This window comes from Phyllobates terribilis, unplaced genomic scaffold, assembly GCF_046119375.1.
Source record: "Phyllobates terribilis strain yellow unplaced genomic scaffold, ASM4611937v1 Scaffold_2__4_contigs__length_985480577, whole genome shotgun sequence".
Lineage (NCBI taxonomy): Eukaryota > Metazoa > Chordata > Amphibia > Anura > Dendrobatidae > Phyllobates > Phyllobates terribilis.
The window spans coordinates 641,617,253-641,643,909 of NW_027362762.1; the positions used below are offsets into that span (position 1 = coordinate 641,617,253).

At 45.2% G+C, this 26,657-nt stretch overlaps 1 long non-coding RNA gene across 1 annotated transcript in view; it reads right to left on the reverse strand.

Annotated features, from left to right (window-relative positions):
- Nucleotides 1-26,318, reverse strand: part of LOC141252907 (uncharacterized) — a 74,519-nt gene extending 48,201 nt beyond the window's left edge. Inside the window, exons 1-2 of the long non-coding RNA XR_012314148.1 lie at nucleotides 26,195-26,318; nucleotides 6,337-6,380 (exon numbers count right to left, since the gene is read on the reverse strand). This is a non-coding gene — a long non-coding RNA (uncharacterized lncRNA). The remainder of the gene's footprint in view (nucleotides 1-6,336; nucleotides 6,381-26,194) is intronic.
- Nucleotides 26,319-26,657: the final 339 nt, after the last annotated feature.

Sequence of the window (26,657 nt, forward strand, 5' to 3'; positions counted from 1 at the left end):
CCTTTTTGCTTACCACCGGGTCCGCCCACTATGGGCTTTTTAGCCTACAACCGGGGCGCATTTTTTTAGCCTTTTTGCTTACCACAGGGACCGCCCATCATGGGCTTTTCAGCCTTTGACCAGGCTGCATTTTTTGGCCTTTTTCCTTACCACCGGGTCCGCCCATCATGGGCTTTTTAGCCTACAACCGGGGTGCATTTTTTTGGCCTTTTTGCTTACCACCGGGGCCGCCCATCATGGGCTTTTTAGCCTATGACCGGGGTGCATTTTTTTGGCTTTTTTGCTTACCAACACCATCATGGGCTTTTTAGCCTACGAAGGGGGTGCATTTTTTGGCCTTTTTGCTTACCACCGGGGCCGCCCATCATGGGCTTTTCAGCCTACGACCAGGGTGCATTTTTTGGCCTTTTTCCTTACCACCGGGGCCGCTCATCATGGGCTTTTTAGCCTACAACCGGGGTGCATTTTTTTGGCGTTTTTGCTTACCACCGGGGCCGCCCATTATGGGCTTTTTAGCCTACAACCGGGGTGCATTTTTTTAGCCTTTTTGCTTACCACCGGGGCCGCCCATCATGGGCTTTTTAGCCTACGACTGGGGTGCATTTTTTTGGCTTTTTTGCTTACCAACCCCATCATGGGCTTTTTAGCCTACAAAGGGGGTGCATTTTTTGGCCTCTTTGCTTACCACCGGGGCCGCCCATCATGGGCTTTTTAGCCTACAACCGGGGTGCATTAATTAGGCCTTGTTGCTTTCCACTGGGGCCGCCCATCATGGGCTTTTTAGCCTACAACCGGGATGTATTTTTTTGGCCTTTTTACTACCGGGGCCGCCCATCATGGGCTTTTTAGCCTAGAACCGGGGTGCATTTTTGGCCTTTTTGCTTACCACCAGGGCCGCCCATCATGGGCTTTTTAGCCTACAACCGGGGTGCATTTTTTTGGCCTTTTTGCTTACCACGGGGGCCGCCCATCATAGGCTTTCTAGCCTACAAACGGGGTGCATTTTTTGGCCTTTTTTCTTACCACCGGGCCGCCCATTATAGGCTTGTTAGCCTACAACCGGGGTGCATTTTTTTTAGCCTTTTTACTTTCCACGGGGGCCGCCCATCATGGGCTTTTTAGCCTATGACCAGGGTGCATTTTTTGGCCTTTTTGATTACCACCGGGGCCGCCCATCATGAGCTTTTCAGCCTACAACCGGGGTGCATTAATTAGGCCTTTTTCCTTACCACTGGGGCTGCCCATTATGGGCTTTTTAGCCTACAACCGGGGTGCATTTTTTTTTAGCCTTTTTGCTTACCACCGTGGCCGCCCATCATGGGCTTTTTAGCCTACGACCGGGGTGCATTTTTTTTTGGCTTTTTTGCTTACCAACCCCATCTTGGGCTTTTTAGCCTACGAAGGGGGTGCATTTTTTGGCCTTCTTGCTTACCACCGTGGCCGCCCATCATGAGCTTCTTACCCTACAACCAGCGTGCAGAATTTTTTGGCCTTTTTGCTCATCACCGGGGCCGCCCATCATGGGCTTTTTAGCCTACAACAGGGGTGCATTTTTTGGCCTTTTTGCTTACCACTGGAGCCGCCCATTATGGGCTTTTTAGCCTACAACTGGGGTGCATTTTATTGGCCTTCTTCCTTACCACCGAGGCCGCCCATCATGGGCTTTTTAGCCTAAGACCGGGGTGCATATTTTTGGCTTTTTTGCTTACTAACCCCATCATGGGCTTTTTAGCCTACAACCGGGGTGCATTAATTAGGCCTTTTTCCTTACCACCGGGGCTGCCCATCATGGGCTTTTTAGCCTACAACCGGGGTGCATTTTTTTGGCCTTTTTGATTACCACCGGGGCCGCCCATTATGGGCTTTTTAGCCTACAACCGGGGTGCATTTTTTTAGCCTTTTTGCTTACCACCGGGGCCGCCCATCATGGGCTTTTTAGCCTACGACCGGGGTGCATTTTTTTGGCTTTTTTGCTTACCAACCCCATCATGGGCTTTTTAGCCTACGAAGGGGGTGCATTTTTTGGCCTCTTTGCTTACCACCGGGGCCGCCCATCATGGGCTTTTCAGCCTACGACCAGGGTGCATTTTTTTGGCCTTTTTCCTTACCACCGGGGCCGCTCATCATGGGCTTTTTAGCCTACAACCGGGGTGCATTTTTTGGGCCTTTTTGCTTACCACCGGGGCCGCCCATTATGGGCTTTTTAGCCTACAACCGGGGTGCATTTTTTTTTGCCTTTTTGCTTACCACCGGGGCCGCCCATCATGGGCTTTTTAGCCTACAACCCGGGTGCATTAATTAGGCCTTGTTGCTTTCCACCGGGGCCGCCCATCATGGGCTTTTTAGCCTACAACCGGGGTGCATTTTTTTGGCCTTTTTACTACCGGGGCCGCCCATCATGGGCTTTTTAGCCTAGAACCGGGGTGCATTTTTGGCCTTTTTGCTTACCACCAGGGCCGCCCTCATGAGCATTTTAGCCTACAACCGGGGTGCATTTTTTTGGCCTTTTTGCTTACCAAGGGGGCCGCCCATCATAGGCTTTCTAGCCTACAACCGGGGTGCATTTTTTGGCCTTTTTTCTTACCACTGGGCCGCCCATTATGGGCTTGTTAGCCTACAACCGGGGTGCATTTTTTTTTAGCCTTTTTACTTTCCACGGGGGCCGCCCATCATGGGCTTTTTAGCCTATGACCAGGGTGCATTTCTTGGCCTTTTTGATTACCACCGGGGCCGCCCATCATGAGCTTTTTAGCCTACAACCGGGATGCATTAATTAGGCCTTTTTCCTTACCACCGGGGCTGCCCATTATGGGCTTTTTAGCCTACAACCGGGGTGCATTTTTTTAAGCCTTTTTGCTTACCACCGGGGCTGCCCATCATGGGCTTTTTAGCCTACGACCGGGGTGCATTTTTTTTGGCTTTTTTGCTTACCAACCCCATCATGGGCTTTTTAGCCTACGAAGGCGGTGCATTTTTTGGCCTCTTTGCTTACCACCGGGGCCGCCCATCATGGGCTTTTTAGCCTACGACCGGGGTGCATTTTTTGGCCTTCTTGCTTACCACCGTGGCCGCCCATCATGGGCTTCTTACCCTACAACCAGCGTGCAGAATTTTTTGGCCTTTTTGCTTATCACCAGGGCCGCCCATCATGGGCTTTTTAGCCTACAACCGGGGTGCATTTTTTGGCCTTTTTGCTTACCACTGGAGCCGCCCATCATGGGCTTTTTAGCCTACAACTGGGGTGCATTTTATTGGCCTTCTTGCTTACCACCGAGGCCGCCCATCATGGGCATTTTAGCCTAAGACCGGGGTGCATATTTTTGGCTTTTTTGCTTACTAACCCCATCATGGGCTTTTTAGCCTACAACCGGGGTGCATTAATTAGGCCTTTTTCCTTACCACCGGGGCTGCCCATCATGGACTTTTTAGCCTACAACCGGGGTGCATTTTTTTGGCCTTTTTGATTACCACCGGGGCCGCCCATTATGGGCTTTTTACCCTACAACCGGGGTGCATTTTTTTAGCCTTTTTGCTTACCACCGGGGCCGCCCATCATGGGCTTTTTAGCCTACGACCAGGGTGCATTTTTTTGGCTTTTTTGCTTACCAACCCCATCATGGGCTTTTTAGCCTAGAAAGGGGGTGCTTTTTTGGCCTCTTTGCTTACCACCGGGGCCGCCCATCATGGGCTTTTTAGCCTACAACCGGTGTGCATTAATTAGGCCTTTTGGCTTACCACCGGGGCCACCCATTATGGGCTTTTTAGCCCACAACCGGGGTGCCTTTTCTTTTGCCTTGTTGCTTACCACCGGGGCCGCCCATCATGGGCTTTTTAGCCTACAACCGGGGTGCATTTTTTTGGCCTTTTTACTACCGGGGCCGCCCATCATGGGCTTTTTAGCCTACAACCGGGGTGCATTTTTGGCCTTTTTGCTTACCACCGGGGCCGCCCATCATGGGCTTTTTAGCCTACAACCAGGGTGCATTTTTTTGGCCTTTTTACTTACCACGGGGGCCGCCCATCATAGGCTTTTTAGCCTACAACCGGGGTGCATTTTTTGGCCTTTTTTCTTACCACCGGGCCGCCCATTATGGGCTTGTTAGCCTACAACCGGGGTGCATTTTTTTAGCCTTTTTGCTTACCACGGGGGCCGCCCATCAAGGGCTTTTTAGCCTACGACCAGGGCGCATTTTTGGCCTTTTTGATTACCACCGGGGCCGCCCATCATGGGCTTTTTAGCCTACAACCGGGGTGCATTAATTAGGCCTTTTTCCTTACCACCGGGGCTCCCCATTATGGGCTTTTTAGCCTACAACCGGGGTGCATTTTTTTTTAGCCTTTTTGCTTACCACTGGGGCCGCCCATCATGGGCTTTTTAGCCTACGACCGGGGTGCATTTTTTTGGGGCTTTTTTGCTTACCAACCCCATCATGGGCTTTTTAGCCTATGAAGGGGGTGCATTTTTTGGCCTCTTTGCTTACCACCGGGGCCGCCCATCATGGGCTTTTTAGCCTACGACCGGGGTGCATTTTTTGGCCTTCTTGCTTACCACCGTGGCCGCCCATCATGGGCTTCTTACCCTACAACCAGGGTGCATATTTTTTTAGCCTTTTTGCTTACCACAGGGGGCGCCCATCATGGGCTTTTTAGCCTATGACCAGGGCACATTTTTTGGCCTTTTTGATTACCATCGGGGCCGCCCATCATGGGCTTTTTAGCCTACAACCGGGGTGCATTAATTAGGCCTTTTTCCTTACCACCGGGGCCGCCCATCATGGGCTTTTTAGCCTACAACCGGGGTGCATTTTTTTGGCCTTATTATGAGGTATATTTATGTGTATACACACATACTTACACTCATGCACACACACATTACTATAGATTGAGGTTCTGCAGTAGCCGAGATGTATTATGAGGTTCTGCATCGGCTGAGGTGCATTATGAGGTTCTGCAGCGGCTGAGGTGTATTATAAGGTTCTGCAGCAACTGAGGTGTATTATGAGGCTCTGCAGCCGCCAAGGTGTATTATGAGGTTCTGCAGCAGAGGTGTGTATTATGAGGTTCAGCAGCAGCTGTGGCATACTATGAGGTTCTGAAGCACCTGCTGTGTATATTACGAGGTTCTGCAGCAGCTGTATATATGTAGATATACACATACAGCTCTGGCAAAAGTTAAGAGACCACTGCAAAATTTTCAGTTTCTCTGATTTTTCTCTTTATAAGTATATTTTTGAGTAAAATGTACATTGTTGTTTTAGTCTATAAACTACTGACATGTATACGAAATTCAACGCTAAAAAATTTGTATTTATTTGCAGCAAATGATAAAGCGTCAAAATACTAAAAAAGAAACAGTGCTTTCAGAACTCAAATTACTCATGTTTTAACTCAGGAACAGTTCAAAAAATTAATATTTGGTGGACTAACCATGATTTTTAATCAGAGTTTTCATGCGTCTTGGGATGCTTTCCACCAGTCTTTCCATGCTTTCCAATAGAAAACTGTTCAGTGGTCTCTTAATTTTTGCCAGAGCTGTATACTTCCATTCTTGCACACACACATCACTATAGACTTTTCACTTCACATGCCAGAGGTGATGTGGAGAAGTGAAGCTCTATCACCACTGAGGTGTGGAGTGCAGTGATTGTCATGCCTTCCTTAGATGAGGACACTACTCTGTCATTTCCAATTCTGGAGTGATGATGCTGGGGAAGATACTGCCAGGCATAAGTATGCAGTGGGCTGGCAGGGGGCGGGGCTGGGCACTGAGGCCAGCTCTGGCTATGAGGTTAGATAATTGGCAGAGCCACCGCTAAACAAAGTGGGTGAGGGAATGAACTGAAATTCAGGAGGAACGAAAGGCAGAAACAAAAAACAAAATTTAAAACAAAATTTATAGGGGTATTGTATATTACAATACAGCACAGATTACCTTAAAAAACAAATTTGGATTTTGTGGTCGGACAACTTCATTAATTCTCACTCCAGAAAGGGGGATGATGTAAAAAGTAGAAAATCGCCTCTAAACAGTCATTTAAAGATGCAAAAAAATTCATCATCCAACTTTGTGCAACACTTCAATAATGTGGTGTAAATTACAGAAAAGTGATTACAAACAAAACAAACATCCCCTTAATGATAAATTCTCCAACTTAAAAACCCATTAAACACGTGACTGAGGTTATTTTTATGCAGATTCATGGATTTCCACACAATCCAAATCAGATAAATGGGAAAGGTGCCAATATTTTTGCAATCAAACTGTCACATGTGAACTGACCCTAATTGCTCAGTACATGAGCCAAATGCGGAGACATTAGGAAAGCTCATCCATACCTTGCTGCCTGTAGCTTCCAGATGAAGAGTAGTTCCTGGGTTCCCTGCAACAGCAAAGCACAACATTAAAGGGAATGTTGTTTTAACCTATGCTTTATTACATTGTATTTATGTTGTTTTATTAAAATATATAGGAATCTAGGATGAAAATTACTTTGTAAGGGCAGCAAAGTTATGAGATATGCTCTTCTGTGACCTCACTGAATATTATTATTTTTGGGGTAGTGGGGGTGGTTGCAATTAATGTGTAACCCAGCTCTGTCTACTTCTATGGGAGCAATGGTGTAATGTGTGTCCCCACTCCATCCACTTCTATGAGAGCAGTGGTGTAATGTGTGACCCCGTTCTGCCTACTTCTATGGGAGTAGGAATGTAGTGGATGGAGCGGGGTAACATATTACACCACTCCCCGCATAGAAGTGGATGGAGCGGTGTCTCTCATTACACCACTTCTCCCATAAAAGTGGACTGTGCGGGGTGACACAATATATACATTAGATACTGTGTATTTAATCCTATCCTGTGTGATACTCTCTGCTGAGCTCAATGTCTAATCCCATCAGGTGATGCACTACATTTGGCCCTGTATCTAATTCCAGCGTTACTCTAAGCGTATTAAATCGCAGCACATGATGCACTCCATGTATCTAACAATTTTAACTTATGATACAGAAAGAAGCACCAACTAACAGAATAAGGCTATGTGCCCACGATGCAGAAATGCTCCGGATTTTTTCATGAGCATTTCTGCATCTCCCTGTTAGAAAAAACGCATGCGGATTGTACATGCATTTTTCCTGCCAGGGACATGCGGATGTGATGCTGGTTGTCAAGTGCTTTCCAAGCGATTTTAGCATCACTTGGAAAGTGCTTGACAACTTGGTCACACTATATAAATCCATGCAAATGGCATGGATTTATATAGTGTGACCCCAAAGAATGTCAAAAAAATAAATCTATACTTACCTTCTGGTGGCCCCCGCAGTCTTGCTTTGCTCCATCCTGGCTTGCCGGCAGCTCGCGGTACACTACACTGAAGGACCTGCCGTCACATGACTAAATGACGTCAGCGCAGGTCCTTCAGTCCACCGTGAGCTGCCGGCAAGCGAAGACAAGGAGACCGGGGGCCATCAGAAGGTAAATATAATATTTATTTTATTCTTTTTTTTACAGGTTCTATGGTACCCGGGTCCGGAGGAGAGTCTCCTGTCCTCCAGACCCGGGTACCATCCGCTCATTGAAACACTTGGATTCCGCATGTGCAGATGCAGTGATGCGGAATCCAAGCGTTCCAATGCAAGTCAATGGCGGCGAAAACGCAGCACTTCCGCAAAGTAATTGGTAGCGCTGCGTTTTTTCCGCAATGATAACCAGCAGCGGAAATTTCCGCAGCATGTGCATAGCACATGCGGATTATCATTGGGGAACATGGCAGGCCTTCTACCAAGCGTTTTTTAAGTGTTTCTGCAGCGTTTTTGCCGCGGAAACACTTAAAAAACGCATCATGGGCACACAGCCTAAATGCTGCCAGCTGTCCTCTGTGACACTGTAATGTGAGCTGGCACTATACTAGGTTTTTATGGCAAATTTCAGCAGCTGTTCCCCCTAGTGTTTAAAAGAGGAAATATAAAAACTTTTAAAATTATGTTTAATATTTTACTTATTTAAAAACAAATGATAATATTTTAAAAAAAAAACATTCAGGCTGTGTGCCCAATATGCGTTTTTTAACAGTTTCAACAGCGGCAATTCCGCTGCAGAAAGACTTAAAAAAGCTTGGTAGGGGTCTGCTATGTTCCTCAATGACAATCCACATGTGCTGTGCACATGCAGCAGAAAATTCCGCTGCGGATTATCATTGCGGAAAAATCCGCAGCACTACCAATAATTTTGCGTAATTGCGGCGTTTTCGCCGCCATTGACTTGCATTGAATCGCATAATATCTTTATGACTACATGTGCACATGCAGATATTAAGCGATTCAATGTGCGGATGGTACCCGGGTCTGGAGAAGAGGAGACTCTCATCCAGGCCCGGGTACCATAGTACCTGTAAAAAAAAGAATTAAAATAAAAAATATACGTTATACTTACCTTCTGATGGCCCCCGGTCTCCTCAGCGATGCGTCCTGGCTTCCCGGCAGCTCGCGATGGTCTAAAAGAACCTACCATGACGTCATTTAGATATGTGACGGGTCACGCGACTGATGACGTCGGCGGTCGCGTGACCCGTCACATGACTAAATGACGTCCTGGCAGGTCCTTTTACACAACCGCGAGACACTGGGAAGAAAGGATGCATCGGATAAAGAGACCGGGGGCCATCAGAAGTTAAGTATAATATTTATTTTTCACCATTCTTTTATGGTCACACTATATAAATCCATGGCGGTTGCATGGATTTATATAGTGTGACCAACTTGTCAAGCACTTTCCAAGTGATGCTAAAATCGCTTGGAAAGCGCTTGACAACCCGCATGCGAAATCGCATGATCAAAACGCTTCACTTATGCTTGTCCCTGGCAGGAAAAAAGCATGTAAAATCCACATGCGTTTTTTCTGCCAGGGAGATGCAGAAATGCTCAGGAAAAATCCGGAGCATTTCTGCATCTTGGGCACTTAGTCTCTAAGGCTGTGTTTCCGCTGCGGAAACACATTAAAATCTCTTGGTAACAGGTCTGGGATGTATCCTAATGATAATCCGCATGTGCTGTGCACATGCTCCGGAAATTTCCGCTGCAGAAAAATCCGCGGCACAAACAATTTGCGACAAAATCGCACCCATTGGCTTGCATTGAACTGCATAATATCCGCATGTATACATGCGGATGTTATGTGGTTCAATGGGTGGATGGTACTCGGGTTGGGAGAAGAGGAGACTCTCCTCCAACCCGGGTACCATCGTACCTGCAAGTTAAAAAAGAATTATAAAGTAAAAAATAAAAAAACAATTGTCATAGTCACCTCTACGGCGGCCCCCGGTCTCCTCCAGGCGTTGTCCTCTCTCCTCGGCGTCCTGCTGTGTACTTGCAGGTACACCACGGGACACCAAGGAGAGAGGACGCCGCCAGGAGGAGACCGGGGGCCGCTGGAGAGGTGAATATAAGGTTTATTTTATTTATTTTTTTTTACTTCAGATGCAGCATTTGCAGTAGAAATTTCCTTTAAGTTGGTCACACAATATATAAATCCATGCCAGTTGCATGGATTTATATTGTGTGACCAACTTGTCAAGCCCTTTTCCAAGTGATGCTGAAAATGGCTTGCAAAAAAAGCATGCATAAACGCATGTAAAAACGCATGTGAAATCCGCATGCGTATTTTCTGCCAAGGAGATGCAGAAATGCTCAGGAAATTTCTGCTTCAAATCTGCATTGTGGGCACATAGCCTAATACTTTAAATTTTTTCAACCGTTGAAAAAAACATTTTTTTTTTATGGAGCCTTCCGTTTAATCACAAGTTTCAAGGGTCAAGGTTGAACATACACTGAAATCCTGTCCTGAAAACAATCAGCCTTCTTATTCACAGCAAACCAGCTTTAAAGGGACGGTGCTGCGATTTTTATTTTCTATTAATAATTTGATATTATATAATCAATTATTTTTTAATATTTAATTAAAGGTACCACTTTAATAGTTTTTATTTAGTAATTTTTACTTCAGCCGCTGAGGGCTGCCATTTGCATTTTGGGAATACGGCAGCCCCTGGGAATAATTAACTGCGCTCACCATCCGAAAGCATCTCTTGTATTGATACTGCCTTAGCTGAACCCTGGGCTGTTCAGGCCACAGCTGTGGTAAGAGTTCACGCACACTTTTGTGAAGCCCGCAGTATATGCTGCGGGCTCCACTTTCCCTTTGTCATCGCACACACTCAGTGCATACAATAAGAGCTGCATGGGAACAGAGGTCCGGGGTGAGGCGACGGAGCAGTGATCACAGTCTGTCATCAGTATTACAGTACAGGCTGTGATCACAGCTCACTAACCTGTTCAGAGGAAATCACGTTGCTGTGCTCTGAACACACAGAATAGGATGTTGTGCTGTGTGGGAAGCGCAGGGAAGGTGAGTAGAAGTGTTTATTGATTTTTTTCTGTGCACTGAATATATGGGGGGCATATACCAGGATGGGGATCCTGATGGAGGGACAAATACCAGGATGGGGATCATGATAGACGGATATATAGCTGGATGGGGGACATTACCAGAATGGAAACATATACCTGGATGGGAATCATGAAGGAGGGACATATATCGGGATGGAGATCATGATGGGGGGACATATACCAGAAGGAAGGAACTTATACTAGGATGGGGAACAGTGGGGCACTATGTGTGGCCATTATACTGTGGAGCACTATGTGCGACCATTATACTGTAAGGAGCACTATATGGGGCTATGATACTGTGGTGCACTATGTGGGGCCATTATACTTTATGGAGCACTATGTGGGGCCATTATACTGTATGGAGCACTATGTGGGGCGCACTATACTGTATGGAGCACTATGTGGGGCGCACTATACTGTATGGAGCACTATATGGGGCGCACTATACTGTATGGAGCACTATATGGGGCGCATTATACTGTGGTGCATTATGTGGGGCCATTATACTGTATGGAGCACTATGTGCAGCCATTATACTGTATGGAGCACTATATGGGGCCATGATACTCTGGTGCACTATGTGGGGCCATTATACTTTATGGAGCACTATATGGGAACTTTATATTGTATGGAGCACTATGTGCGGCCATTATACTGTATAGAGCACTATGTGAGGCACATTATACTGTGGGGCACTATATGTGGCAACATAACTCTGATGAGCTGTGTGGTTACTGACATTACCTCTGTTCAGAGCCGCCGGATCTCGTGGAGCGCGACCTGGAGTGCCTGCTGCTACAACCTATGCGGTTTTGTTCTCTAAACGAGGCTCCATAGCCTTTGGACGTCTGAATCAGGGGTTCGTCGTGGGAATCCCATGGAATACTGCGGACTGGCATGGGAACTTTTGTTTTCTAATAAATTGGTGAACGAGGAACAGTGTCTTGTCTTTGTTCCTCTCTTTTTGTGTTTTTCAGGTTTCCATTTGTGGACTACGGAGGACCTGCATGTGTTTTGTTTTTTAAATAAATTGGTGAACTAGGGAAAGTGTCGAGGAGTGTTTTTTTTGTTAATAAAATTTATTTTTCTGTCTTTGTGTTTTTTTTTCATTACTGGGTAAGTAATGGGAGTGTCTAATAGACCTCTCCATTACTAACCTCAAGGGTTGATGACAGCCGTGATTTTTGACAATTCACAGCTCTCATCAGGCAAAAAGCCAAAATTGGAGCATCTAATGGGATGTGCCAATTCTGGGGCGGCTGCAGGCTTGTATTTTTAGGCTGGGAAGGGATCAATAACCATGGACTTTCCCAGACTGATAATGTACGCCCATAATATACGCTGTTTGCTTTACCTTGGCTGGTTATCAAAAATAGGGTGGATCCACCTTCATTTTTCTCATTTATTAGTGTAAACAAGGCTAAACACCGCTTTAGTGCCACATGAAAGGGTCTACTTCTATGGGAGCCGTGCTGTAATGTGTGACCCCGCTCCATCTACTTCTATGGGAGCAGTGGTGTAATGTGTGACCCCGCTACGTCCACTTCTATGGGACGAGTGCTGTAATGTGTGACCCCGCTCCGTCCACTTCTATTGGAGCAGTAGTGTAATGTGTGACCAAGTTCCCTATACTTCTATTTAAGTAGTAATATAGTGGACGGAGCGGGGTCACACATTACACTACTGCTCCCATAGAAGTAGAGGAAGCGGGGTCACACATTACACTACTGCTCCCATAGAAGTAGAAGGAGCAGGGTTACACTTTACATACAGGGTATCTAATCCCATCATGTGTGATACAATCCATTGAGCTCAATATCTAATCCCATCATGTGATAAACGACACTGAGCCCTGTATCTAATCCCAGCATGTTACTCTAAGGCCATGTGCCCACGATGCGGATTTAATGCGTGTTTCCCAATGATAATCCGCATGTGCTGTGCACATGCTGCGGAAATTTCCGCTGCAGATTATCATTGCAGAAAAATCCGCAGCACTACCATTTCTTGTGCAAAATTGCTGCCATTGACTTGCATCGAACAGCATAACATTCGCAAGTATGCATGCGGATGTTATGTGGTTCAATGCGTGGATGGTACCCGGGTCTGGAGAAGAGGAGACTCTCATCCGACCCGGGTACCATTAGTAAAAAAAAGAATTAAAATCAAGTGACCTATCAGCTGACTAAATGACGTCAAAGCAGGTCCTTCCAAAACACCGCGGAACGCCGATGACAGAGGACGCCATCGGAGAGGTAAGTATAATGTTTTGTTTATTTTTTACGTTTTAATTCTTTTTTTTACTCTTCATGCTGCATTTAAAACAGCATAAATTGATCACACAATATAAATCCATGCCAGTTGCATGGATTTATATTGTGTGACCAACTTGTCAAGCACTTTTCCAAGTGATGCTCAAAATCGCTTGGAAAAGCACATGCGGAAATGCATGCAAAAACGCTGAAAAAACGCCTCTCCCTGGCAGAAACGCTCAGGAAAAATCTGCATCAATTCTGCATCGTGGGCACATAGCCTAAGTGTATCTAATCGTGCACGTGATACAAATCACGTATCTAACCCAAGCTAATGATACAGCGAGCAGCACCAACTTTCAGTATCACTCTGAAGTCACCAACAAAATTGCTCCGCACTGGGATCCTAAACTTCATTTTTCTTATCCTGTTTAAAATTGCCTTTTCAGAGAAAAAGAGGACCTGAACTCTATATGGCTATCTATTGGAAGCAGCAATCCTACAAGTCACAATCGACCCTTTAACGAGTCTTGCAATATGACTTAGGATAATATCCTGTTGCAAACACACAGGGGAAGGGGTGGCAGATCCAGCCCATATTTACTGCAGTTGTAATGTGAGCTAGTTGTACACTAGGTTTTCATGGCAAATTTCAGCAGCTGCTCTTCCTGGTGTTTAAAATTGGAATTTTAAATTATTTTTCATATTTTACTTTAACCCTTTTACCTCCGAGGGTGGTTTGCACGTTAATGACCAGGCCAATGTTTACAATTCTGACCAGTGTCACTTTATGAGGTAATTACTCTGGAACGCTTTAACAAATCCCACTGATTCTGAGATTGTTTTTTCGTGACATATTGTACTTCATGATAGTGGTAACATTTCTTCGATATCACCTGCGTTTATTTGTGGGGAAAAAATTGGCGAAAATTTCGCAATTTTAAAACTTTGAATTTTCATGCCCTTAAATCAGAGAGATATGTCACACAAAATAGTTAATAAATAACATTTCCCATATGTCTACTTTACAACAGCACAATTTTGGAACCAAAATTTATTTTTGTTATGGAGCTTTTAGGGTTAAAATTTGACCAGAGATTTTTCATTTTTATAACATCATTTTTTTTAGGGACCACATCACATTTGAAGTGACTTTGAGGGTTCATTATAACAGAAAATACCCAAAAGTAAAATCATTCTAAAAACTGCACCCCTCAAGGTGCTCAAAACCACATTCAATAAGTTTATTAACCCTTCAGGTGCTTCACAGGAATTTTTGGCATGTGGAAGAAAAAAATTAACATTTATTTTTTTTCACAAAAATGTTACTTTAGACCCCAATTTTTTCTATTTCCGCAAGGGTATCATTAAAAAATGGACCCAAAATTTGTTGTGCAATTCCTCTTGAACATGCTGATACCCCATATGTGGGGGAAAACCACTGTTTGGGCACACGGCAGGGTTCGGAAAGGGAAGGAATTTATCTAGATGTGTGGTGAGCACCCCTTCACAGAAGTTTATAACATTGAGCCGTAGAAATAAAATTTTCAAATTTTTCCCACAAAAATGTTTTTTCAGCCTCCAAATTTGCATTTTCATAAGGGTAACAGGAGAAATTGCACCATGCAATTTCTTGTGCAATTTCTCCTGAGTAAGCCAATACCCCATATGTGGGGAAAATACACTGTTTGGGCGCACGGCAGGGTTCGAAAGGGAAGGAGCGCCATTTGACTTTTTTGAATGTAAAATTTGCTTGAATAATTAGCGGACGCCATGTTGCGTTTGGAGACCCCCTGATGCGCCTAAACAGTGGAAACCCCCACAAGTGACTCCATTTTGGAAACTACACCCCTCAAGGATTTTATCAAGGGGTATAGTGAACATTTTGAACCCAGGGGTACGACACAGAATTTGATAACATTAGGTCATCATATTGAATAAGTTGTCATTAGTCTTGAGTGCAAGTGCTCACTACTAGAGTTTGCATCAGGTACTCTGGTATGTACCAAGTATGGCGGGTGCTCAAGTGACATGCTCGAGTCCCCACCCGCATGTTTCACGGTTATTAGACACCCAAAAAAAAACATGCGGGGATCACTTGTGTATGGCAGGCAATTCCCACAAGGTTTTTTTGACTGTATAACAGCTGTAAAACATATGGGGCGGAGACTCAAACATGTCACTCGAGCACCCGCTATACTCTGGTGTTGAGCACAAGTGCTCAGGTATGCACAGTCGCCACATCGTCATCATTTTTTTTCTTTACTTCAGAAAAAATCCTAACCCCCAACTCTAATACAACCCCAACCCTATTACAACCCTAACACTAGCTTAACCCTAACCCTAGCACAACCCTAACCCTAAGTGCCCACGATGCAGAAATGCTGCGGAGTATTTCTCAATCTCTCTGGCAGAAAAAACGCATGCGGATTTTACATGCGTTTTTTCTGCCAGGTAGACGCGTTTGAGAAGCGTTTTGAACATGCGATTTCACATGTGGGTTGTCAAGCACTTTTAGCATCACTTGGAAAAGTATTTGACAACTTGGTCACACTATATAAATCCATGCGACCGGCATGGATTTATGTTGTGTAACCAAGTTACGATGCTGCAAATGCAGCATCAATAGTTTAAAAAAAAAAAATGTTGAAAAATCCCCCAAAAATTATACTCACCTTCCGATGGCCCCCGGTCTCCTTCTCCGGTGCTGCTGGCTCTTCGTCGGCTCGCGGTGCTCTAAAAAGGACCTTCCATGACGTCATTTAGTCACGTGACCTGTCACATGACTAAATCACGTCATGGAAGGTCCTTTTACCACCGCGAGCAGCCGAAGAGCCAGCAACACCGCCGGGAGCAGACAGGGGGCCATCAGAAGGTAAGTATATGTGTTTTTTTTTTTTTATTTTAATTCTTCTTTTAACTACAGGTACTATGGTACCCGGGTCTGGAGGAGAGTCTCCTCTTCTCCAGACCCGGGTACCATCCGCGTATTGAATCGCATAATATCCGCATGTGTATGTGTACTCATGCAGATGTTATGCGGTCCAATGCAAGTCAATGGCGGCAATTTCGCCACAATTCTGCAAAATTAATGGTCTTGCTGCAGATTTTACCACAATGATAATCCGCAGCGGAAATTTCAGGAGCATGTGCACAGCACATGCGGATTATCATTGGGAAGCATGGCAGACAACTTAACATGCGTATTTAACGCGTTTTCGCGGCGGAAAAGCAGCAGCGGAAACGCATTAAATACGCATTGTGCGCACACAGCCTAAGCCTAGCACAACCCTAACCCTAGAGTTTATTTTTTACGCCGTTCCTCGTGCGGTATAAGTGATTAGATGACTTTATTCTTCGGGTCGGTGCGATTACAGCGATACCAGACTCCTATCGGTTTTTTATGATTGACAGCTGTCACACTAAAAAAAAAACTTTTTTTTGCAAAGACTATTTTTTACATCGCCATATTTTGAGAGCTATAATTTTTCCATATTTCGGCCGACAGTCATGTGATGGCTTGTTTTTTTGCGGGACAAGTTGACGTTTTTATTGGTACCATTTTCAGGCACGTGACATTTTTTGATCGCTTTCTATTCTGATTTTTGGGAGGCAGAATAAACAAAAACCAACAATTCAGCAATTGTTTTTTTATTTTTTTATGCCGTTCCGCTTGTGGTAAAATTGATAAGGTGGCTTTATTTTCAGGTCAGTATGTTGACAGCGGTACCACATTTATATTGTTTTTTAATGTTTTGGCGCTTTTACACAATAAAAACTATTTTATACAATAAAGAATTGTTTTTTGCATCGCTTTATTCTGAGAGCTATAACCTGCCATGTCCCCACACTCTACTTACCTTCAGATACAGGGTTGGGCAGGGACACACTGCCGTATTTCTCCTGCAAGTACCGCATGGTAAACCTCCTACTGGCCGGCACCTCTCCTGACCTGAGCTTGGCAGCTGTATAGAAATCCATCACGCTGTCATACTCCGGTCAGGAGAGGTGCCGGCCAGTCCATTCAGTGCGATGCGATCATCGCACGAGTTAAACGGCTGTGTGTCCATGCTCTTGTTCTGCCTGTTGAAGGGAACATGAGAAAAAATACTATTAACCTGAAGACATGGGGTAAATCTTGTTCTGAACCTGCCTAGCGCCCGCACTTAAAGTCCCTATGCCGGGAGGAAATTAACTTTTTTCCCCCGGAAGCATTTGGGTTTCAGTCACAGGGGTGGATCTGGCGCAGTTTCAGTCACCGCTCAGTGTATAGAGAGCAGCGGCTATAACAACACCCTCGGAATTGACTGACAACAGGATCCACATTAGGGTCAGCTGTCAGTCAGTGCGGGGGGCTCGGTCATAGCCGCCGATCTCTATACACAAAGCACTGATTGAAACCGTGCCGGAGCCACCCCTATGATCGAACAACAAACGCCGGTGGGGGGGGGGAGTGGAATAAAGCTCATTTCCTCCAGGAAATGAGGCTCAAAGTGTGGGCGCCGAGCAGGTTCAGAATGCTATTAACCTGCAGATTAACCCTGGATCTGCAGTTAAATAGCTTATTTTTGCAAGTGACAGGTTCCTTTTAATAGTTACAATGCTATAAAGCTGCCGCACTGAAGGTGCGATTAATGGAATGAAATTAATTGTATTTCTCCCAAAAGCCGCCGACATTGAGTCATAAAGACGTGCCCAGAATTTCTTGGGTCACCGCTTAGTTAACAGTGATCTCAGATTCCAAGCACGCCCTGCTACTTTGATGGAAAGCTCACAATGCAGCGCATCTGTGCAGAGTCTTAAAAAGGCTGTGCAGCACTCCTGTTGATGGATGGACAAATAAGATTCCACTCCACAAACAGTATAAAAAGTAAAATAAAAAAAGTGACTGCATATTATTTCATACAAGTGATCCAAGTCACTGCTGGCACCACCCTCGTGACTGAAACCGGAACGCTGCGGGGAGAATAGTTAATTTTCTCACCATAGCGTTCGGCTAAGTGCGCGCACCGGGCAGATTAGTAACGCTATTAACCTACAGATTGACCCTACATCAGAACGTTAAGGCCACGTTCAGTTTTTGGTCAGTATTTTACATCCGTATTGTAAGCCAAAACCAGTACTGGGTGAGAAATGCAGAAGTGGAGTACATGTTTCTATTTTACTTTTCCTCTGATTGTTTCACTCCTCATTGGCTTACAAATATTGATGTAAAGTACTGACCAAATCCTAAATGTGTGAATGTAGCCTAATAGTGGTGACAGCTCACACTCCCCCATCCAACCCAGCAGCATTCACCTACGTATGAGTAAATTCCCTGCTTAACCAGCCCTGTATAACATTAATCAGTTAAATAAATCCTTTGGGCTATGTGCACACAGTGTGTTTTTTGTGCCTTTTTTTTCAGAGCGGAAATGGGCCAAAAACGCATTGCATACCTTATCCCATGACATTTTGCAAGTTCTGTGCACATGATCAGGAATTTTCCTGACCAGATTTCATGTGCAGAAAAAAACACTGCATGCCCATTCTTTTTGTGTTTTCGCATGTGTTTTTGCCTATATAATGCATTGGAAAACCGCATGGCAAATCCGCTGGCAAAAGCGCATCAAAAACGCTGCGGATTTTCCGTAGCGTTATTGCTGCCAAGAGGTTCAGAAACGCTGCAGAAATTTCTACTTCAAATCCTGAAAGTGCGCACATAGCCTTAAAAAAGCATTTATAATGTCCCCGTTTCCAAGCTAATTAGAGCTTTGACTAGTTGATGGTACGTTACTTTCCCCAGACTGGTCAATCCTCTTTCCATGTTATCGCGCTCCTGTTGGCGTGATAACATAATTTGCATGAGCTGGCATCATTGCCAGGTCATGCAAATCTCACGCATGCATGCCGCTTATTTTGGCATCGTCACTGCGCTTCTGTAGCCGGGTGTAAGCTTCCCGGCTTCAGAGGCGCACTGCACATGACCGGAAGTTCAGAAAATGGCTTCCAGTCTTGCGGCGTGCGCCTCTCAGGCCGGGAAGCTTACACCCGGCTACAGAGGCGCAGAGACGCTGCCGATATGAGCTGGCGATGAAGCCGGCTTGTGCAAAATATGCTATCACGTGGAGAAAATCCAGTGTAAATTGAACAATGCTGTGGATTTGATATCTGCAGCCTATCAATTTATGTGGAAGCCGCCATGATTTGTAAATTTGCAGTAGACATATCCTGCCCACTTGCTTGCATTGATATTCATAAAATAGCAGCTAAATTAAAACCCTCTCTGCCACCTGGACATACGTGCACATCATACACAGGGTGCGGGTGTATGGAGCAGGAACTGAGCCTGCTTCATACAGTTAGGCTATGTGCCCACGTTGCGGAACTGAAGCATATTTTTTACGCTTCTCCCTGGCGGGAAAATCGCATGCGGATTTTACATGCGGTTTTCCCGCCAGGTAGAAGCGTTTGTGAGGCGTCTTTGCAGCGTATTTGAATGCATTTCCGCATGCGGGTTATCAAGCACTTCTCCAAGAGATTTAGGGTATGTGCACACGATACAGAAATGAAGCAGAAAATTTCTGCATCATTTCTGCATCTCCTTGGCAGAAATAACGCATGCAGATTGTGCATGCGTTTTTCCTGCGGAATACTTGCGGATTCACATGCGTTTCCGCATGTGGATTGACAAGCGCTTTCCAGGCGATTTCAGTATCACCTGGAAAGTGCTTGACAACTAGGTCACACTATATAAATCCATGCAAACAGCATGGATTTATATAGTGTGACCCGAGAGAGTGTATATACTTACCTCCGATGGCCCGCGCTGTCCTGCTCAATCCGTTATCCCTCGCCGGCAACTTTGAATTGAAAGACCTGCCGATGTCAGCGTCACGTGACCCGTCACATGACTCTGACGTCAGCGCAGGTCCTTCAACTCACTGCAAGTGCCGGGAACCAAGCAGGAGCGCTGCGCGGGCCGACAGATGGTAAGTATACATATAATTTTTATTTTATTCTTGTTTTACAGCTTTTTTAATGGTACCTGGGTGTGGATGAGACTCTCCTCTCCTCCACACCCGAGTACCATCCGCACATTAGAACGCACCAATTACACAAGTACAGATGCAGTCTTGCGGAATTGGCGCGTTCTAATGCAAGTCAATGGCAGCGAAAACGCCGCGTTTACGCAAAATTAATTGACATGCTGCGAATTTTTGAGCGCAGCGTTTACGCTGCGGAAAAATACGCATCATGGGCACAGCACATGCGGATTTCAATTGGGGAACATTGCTGCCCTTCTACCATGCGTTTTTAATGCGTTTCCGCGGCGTTTACGCAACTGCAAAAACGCAGCGGAAACGCATTAAATACGCATCGTGTGAACTCAGCCTTAAAGCATCACTTGGAAAAGTGCTTGACAACTTGTTCACACTATATAAATCCATGCAACCGGCATGGAATTATATAGTGTGACCAAGTAATAGTTAAAAAAAAAAAAAGAATCAGAATGGTAAAAAATAAAAAAATAAAGTTTATACTCACCTACCGATGCATTCTCTGCCCCGTCCGGAGTCTTGAGCTGCTCACGCTGTTGTATGCAGGACCTGCGGTGACGTCATTGAGTCATGTGATGGGTCACATGACTCAATGACGTGGCAGGTCCTTCACACAACAGCGCGACGGAGGGAAAACATCAGAAGATAAGTATAAACTTTATTTTATTCTTTTTTTTACAGGTTCTTTGGTACCCAGGTCTGGATGAGAGTCTCCTCTCCTCCAGAGTTGGGTACCATCCGCACATTGATTCTGCATGCGGAAACGCAAAATTAATGAACATGCTGCGGATTTTTGACCGCAGCATATACGCTGCGGAAAAATCAGCAGCATGGGCATTGACATTGCGGAATGCCATTGGGGACCATGGGGTGCGGATATACATGCGTTTTACAAGCGTTTACGCTGCGGAAATTCCGCAGCATATACGCTTGTAATACGCAACGTGGGCACGCAGCCTTAAGGTGCCAGCTGATGAAGATCCTTTATGGTTTTGATTTCTTCAGTCTGAATCTACAATGTGCACATTACAATAAGAAAAACCATTGCATGAACAGGTGAGCAAAGAAAATCACCAATCAGTCCGTAAAGAAAGTGTGTAGTAATTAAGTAGACTCACAGATATTACACATAAAACTTACAATTTACCGTATTTGCCGGCGTATAAGACGACTGGGCGTATAGGACGACCACCCAACATTTCCACTCAAAATATAGAGCTTGTTATATACTCACCCCCCTCCCATATAATGCCCCATGCAGGATGTCACCCACCATATTATGCCCCATGCAGGCTGTTACCCCCCCATATAATGCCCCATGCAGGATGTCACCCCCCATATTATGCCCCATGCATCCATACATTAAAAAAAAAAATCCAATACTCACCTCACTCCTCCTCACCTGCTGCCGCTGCTCAGGTTCGGACTCCATCTTTGCCGGCCTCATCCCGCTCTGCGCTGCCTGTGATGGCTCAGGGGAGGGCACGGTGTAAAGACGTCACCGCACCATCTGACCTGAGAGGTCACAGGAAGCACAGAGCAGGAAGACAGCGGATCTGCGGAGGCACGAGAGGTAAGTATCCGGCTGCCGGGGCCCTGAGCAAGCGGGGTAGAAGGGCGGGCGCTGGCACCGCTTTCCTCCCCCCCATAGCCCGGCGGGGCCTGCTCAGGGCCCCGGCATCTGCGTATAAGACGACCCCCCCCCCACTTGGAGGCATATTTTTCAGGGTACAAAAGTTGTCTTATACACCGGCAAATATGGTATAAGTATCAATTAAAAATATCAAAGACAAAATAATCATGATATCATAAGGGTATCGTCCAGATATAGTCAGCTTGTAACATAATATGAGTCTATTTTGTTAAACATAAAACATGACCCACAATGACAGATGGTCCAAAATAATTGCATATAATGGCATTAATGAATTACACCAATCAGGTTATAGATAGAAATAGAACAGAGGTATAAGGCTATGTGCCCACGATGCAGAAATGCTCCGGATTTTTTCCTGAGCGTTTCTGCATCTCCCTGGCAGAAAAAATGCATGCGGATTGTCAAGTGCTTTCCAAGCGATTTTAGCATCACTTGGAAAGTGCTTGACAACTTGGTCACACTATATAAATCCATGCAAACGGCATGGATTTATATAGTGTAACCGTAAAGAATGGTAAAAAAAATATATATATATACTTACCTTCTGATGGCCCCTGGTGTCTTTATTCGATGCGTCCTGGCTTGCCGGCAGCTCGCGGTACACTAACTGACCTGCCGACAACAGCGGTCGCGTGACCCGTCACATGACTAAATGACATCATGGCAGGTCCTTTTCAGACCATCGCGAGTTGCCAGCAAGTCGAGACGCATTGGTAAGGACACCAGGGGCCATCAGAAGGGAAGTATAATATTTATTTTAGGCTGAGTTCACACGATGCGTTTTTCATGCGTTTCCGCGGCGTTTTTGCAGTTGCGTAAACGCCGCGGAAACGCATGAAAAACGCATGGTAGAAGGGCAGCAATGTTCCCCAATGGAAATCCGCATGTGCTGTGCCCATGGTGCGGATTTTTCCGCAGCGTAAACGCTGCGGTCAAAAATCCGCAACATGTCAATTAATTTTGCGGAAACGCTGCTCTTTTGCCGCCATTGACTTGCATTAGACCGCATGGAATCCGCATCACTGTATATGTTGATGCGCATTCCATGCGGTCTAATGTGCGGATGGTACCCGGGTGTGGATGAGAGGACTCTCATCCAGACCCAGGTACCATTAAAAAAAAAAGAATAAAATAAAAAATATATATATTCTCACCTTCTGACGGCCCGCGCTGCGTCCTGCCGGCTTCCCGCGCACTTCGCGGTTGAATGAAGGACCTTCGCTGACGTCAGAGTCATGTGACGGGTCACGTGACGCTGACGTCGGAAGGTCCTACAGTCTTCACTGCCGGCAGCCGGGACCGATGAAGCAGGACACCGGGGGCCATCAGATGGTAACGTATAGATTTATTTTTTATTTTTTGACATCACACACTATATAAATCCATGCCGGTTGCATGGATTTATATAGTGTGAAGTTGACAAGCACTTTCCAAGTGATGCTAAAATCGCTTGGGAAGCGCTTGTCAACCCGCATGCGGAAATGAAAGTGAAGACCGCTTCATTTCCGCATGTCCCTGGCAGGAAACCGCATGTACAATCCGCATGCGTTTTTTCCTGCCAGAGAGATGCAGAAACGCTCAGGAAAAAATCCTGAGCATTTCTGCATCGTGTGCACATACCCTTATTCTTTTTTACAGGTTCTATGGAACCTGGGTCCGGAGGAGAGTCTCCTCTTCTCCAGACCCGGGTACCATCCGCACATTGAAACGCATGGATTCCGCATCTGAACATGTAGTGATGCGGATTCCAAGTGGTCCAATGCAAGACAATGGCGGCGAAAATGCGGCGTTTATGCAAAATAATTGGTAGTGCTGCGGATTTTTCTGCAATGATAATCCGCAGCGGAAATTTCCGCAGCATGTGCACAACACATGCGGATTATCATTTGGGAACATGGCAGGCCTTCTACCAAGCGTTTTTTAAGCATCGCTGCTGCGGAAATGCTTAAAAAAACGCATAGTGGGCACACAGCCTAATAGAACTACACTCCCTGAAAAACATGCTAAGCGCAAACACAGGTCCAGGCTCATCAGGAGTCACATGCCATGTAAATTCCTAAGATGCAAGATGTATAATCAAAAGACGATTTAGCTTTTGGTGATTGTAATGGCATTCTTTATAAAGTGCCTTGTGCATGCTCCTTCGCAGTATACCAGTGGCATTATTAATAAAGGGCCTCATGCTTCCTCTGGATCAAATGTTCAAATAATGGTGCAGATATCGCAAAATGGCAGTAAAAAGCACTAGACCCCACCCGGCTTTTTTTTGTGGTCTGTTTATGGGTATTTACTACATGCACAACAACTATGTGCTGTGAGCTGTAGGACTATTGTCTAATATAGAATATACAAGAGGTAATAGTGTTCTCAGGATATCACACAGACTTTCCTGGATATTTTTCACCACAACTGCATGCTGCAGGTACAGTGGTGAGTTGGTTGTGGTGTCCAGAATCAGCTGTTTGGCTACTTTTTTTCTGTCCTCCTCCCCACTGTACGGAATCCCATCACCTTCCACCTGCTCAGGGCCTAATGTGGTCCTTTGGGGAAAACCGTTGAGGAGCGGGGGCACCATTTGCGTACAAGAAGGTGCCAACCTCCGCTGACAGGTAGGGATAGACCAGTGACCAGTGTGTGTATCCACCCCTCCCTATCCACTTGTATTATCCAGTTTGAGTTGTATACTGGTTTTTGTTTTTTGAAGGATTTTTTTGTCTTTGATATTTTTAATTGATACTAATAAATTATAAGTTTTATGTGTATTATCTGTGAGTCTCAAGAACAGGTGAGCCCAAAATTTTGACTGGCACTGTAGGTCACACTCCCAAATATCGCTTTGAGCCACTGCTACATTGTAGCAAAATGCAGTGACATTGAGTACCACGACAAGCAAAAGTCTAAGGGTATGTGCAGAATAGATAGTTAGCGTGCACTCTCGTCAGAAAGAGGGAGGTGCTGATGAAGGGACACGTTGTGCCCAATACGTACAGTAAATTATATCATTGCACACTCAGAGGTTCAAATGCAGTGTTCGTTTATTAATGAGGCATAACATCAAACCAAATAGTTGTAGTTGCGACAGTGATTGGCGCCAATCACTGTCGCAACTACAACTATTTGGTTTGATGTTATGCCTCATTAATAAACGAACACTGCATTTGAACCTCTGAGTGTGCAATGATATAATTTACTGTAAGGGTATGTGCAGACGTATCTCCCAGCCTGCGGCCCCGGCGCTGCGGAGGAGCTAATATGCAAATGAGCGCCGCCTGTTTTTTTTTTTTTTTTACCTACGGACTTTCCTCATAGAGATTAGGTCTATGGGGAAAGTCCGCATGCGGACTCGCAGGAGAAATTGACATGCTGTAGTCTGGAAACACGCGCCGCATGTCAGTTTCCGTGGGTGCACAGAGACGCATAGTGGACATGGGATTTGTACAAATCCCATCCACTATGCTGTAACAGCTGGCCGCTGTGGGTTTGACGTTGCATAAATCCGCAGCGTCACACCCGCAGCAGCTCTGGATTGTCTGCACACACCCTCAGTCAGCCTTTGTGTGACTTGCTTCTTGTGGTATCCTAGTCGTTGCAATGCAATCCCATTCACCTGCATTACGCTGTGATGTACCGTAGTAACGGCACATAGTGATCTCTGGCTGTCTGACCTGGGTTTCCGCCAAAGTCACAGTGTAACTAGCCCCAGTCTTACAATGTCAGGCAATCTAACAGAACATGCCTTTATCAAATGCCTTACATCCCAATGCATAAAAAATACAATTACTAAATCGTTATTGCAGTAATCGTACAGATCTGGAGAATTGTGTTTCCAAGTATTTTTTATCACACTAAATGCTCTAAAAACAACATTTTTAAAACAATGGCAGAGTTGTATTTTTTTCAAATTACTTGAAAATTTTAAAAAATATGACTCTTGGAAGAGAAGGAAAAAGCAGAAAGCGCAAACAAATAATCACCTGGTGTGGAAAGGAGTTACATGCTACATCTAACACTAATGCCCCAAATCCTGTCAGGTAAAAGTGACCAAAATGCCACAATCTACAGCGGCCGCACAGCGACCTCTGCAGAGACAAGGAGGCAGAGCAGGAACCTTGTGCCAAACTGAGGGACCTCTGACATCTTTTATTCACACAAGATCCATTCTAGAGATTTTACAAATGGGGCAAGTAAAATGCTCCAACAACTCTCATTTTATTACACATAACACAGCATGAAATGGGCTAAACAAATACGGGGCCCAACTCGGATTTATTTACAGTGACTGTTCTACTAATCTTACTACATTTAGCATGCACTATGTGTCAAGAGCATTGCACATTCATTTCCACCTTATATGTATAAGTGCAATAAATAATGCCAGCTATTAAGCAGAAAAGTACAGAACATTTGTACCAAGTAGCTATTTCCATAATACATCGGATTTGCAGCTCATTTCTTTATATAATAAATGATGAGGCGCAATGGCGCCATTTTCTGTGCGTGGGCGGAGCCTTGTGCTTTCCCGCCGAAAGTACCACAGTGTATGTAGTCCCGGCAGCTGCAGGGGAATAACTCCGCTGTTCTCATCCCTGACATGACGGATTTCTCCCTCCTGCGCAATTCCAATCACCGACATAACCTATCTCTCCTGAGCAGGTCTCACTTCCACCATAATAAAACCTTTCTAATACACCCACCACAATAATAGAAGAGGAGAACCAACTACAGTAACAGTCTCTACCCCGCGCTGCAGTGTAACCAGCCACTAATCAGACATATTTCCGCACACTGCCCGCTCCTCACCAGCTCCTGTCGGCTGACGGCCTCCAGACATGGCGAGGAGTTGTGAGGAGAAATTATTCAGCCAGTCCTCTACGGTGCTCGTCGATGCTGTAGTGACGACCCCCTCCCAGCTCCAGGCTGTATTACAGGGGGACGGATACTGTACAGTGACACGTGTGAGGGGGGCTGTCCTCTCATCTCTGACTACTGCCATAATAGCTTCCTACAGCAGTATATGCTGATATAATATTGGCCGACAGTGCAGGGGTATAGACACAGCCCCCTAAGACCTGACTCACTGGTGCTTCTAATTCAGCCTTTAAAATGTTATTCACTAATTCTTTAATGGATAAATTGCAAAGTGTTTGTAAAAAAAACAACTTTGCAACTAGCTTCTTATTAAGGGGGGTTTCTGAGCAGAACAATAAAAAAAAGCATTGAGAAAAGCCCCAGAGAATGTAGTGGGGACATGAGAGAAGTATAT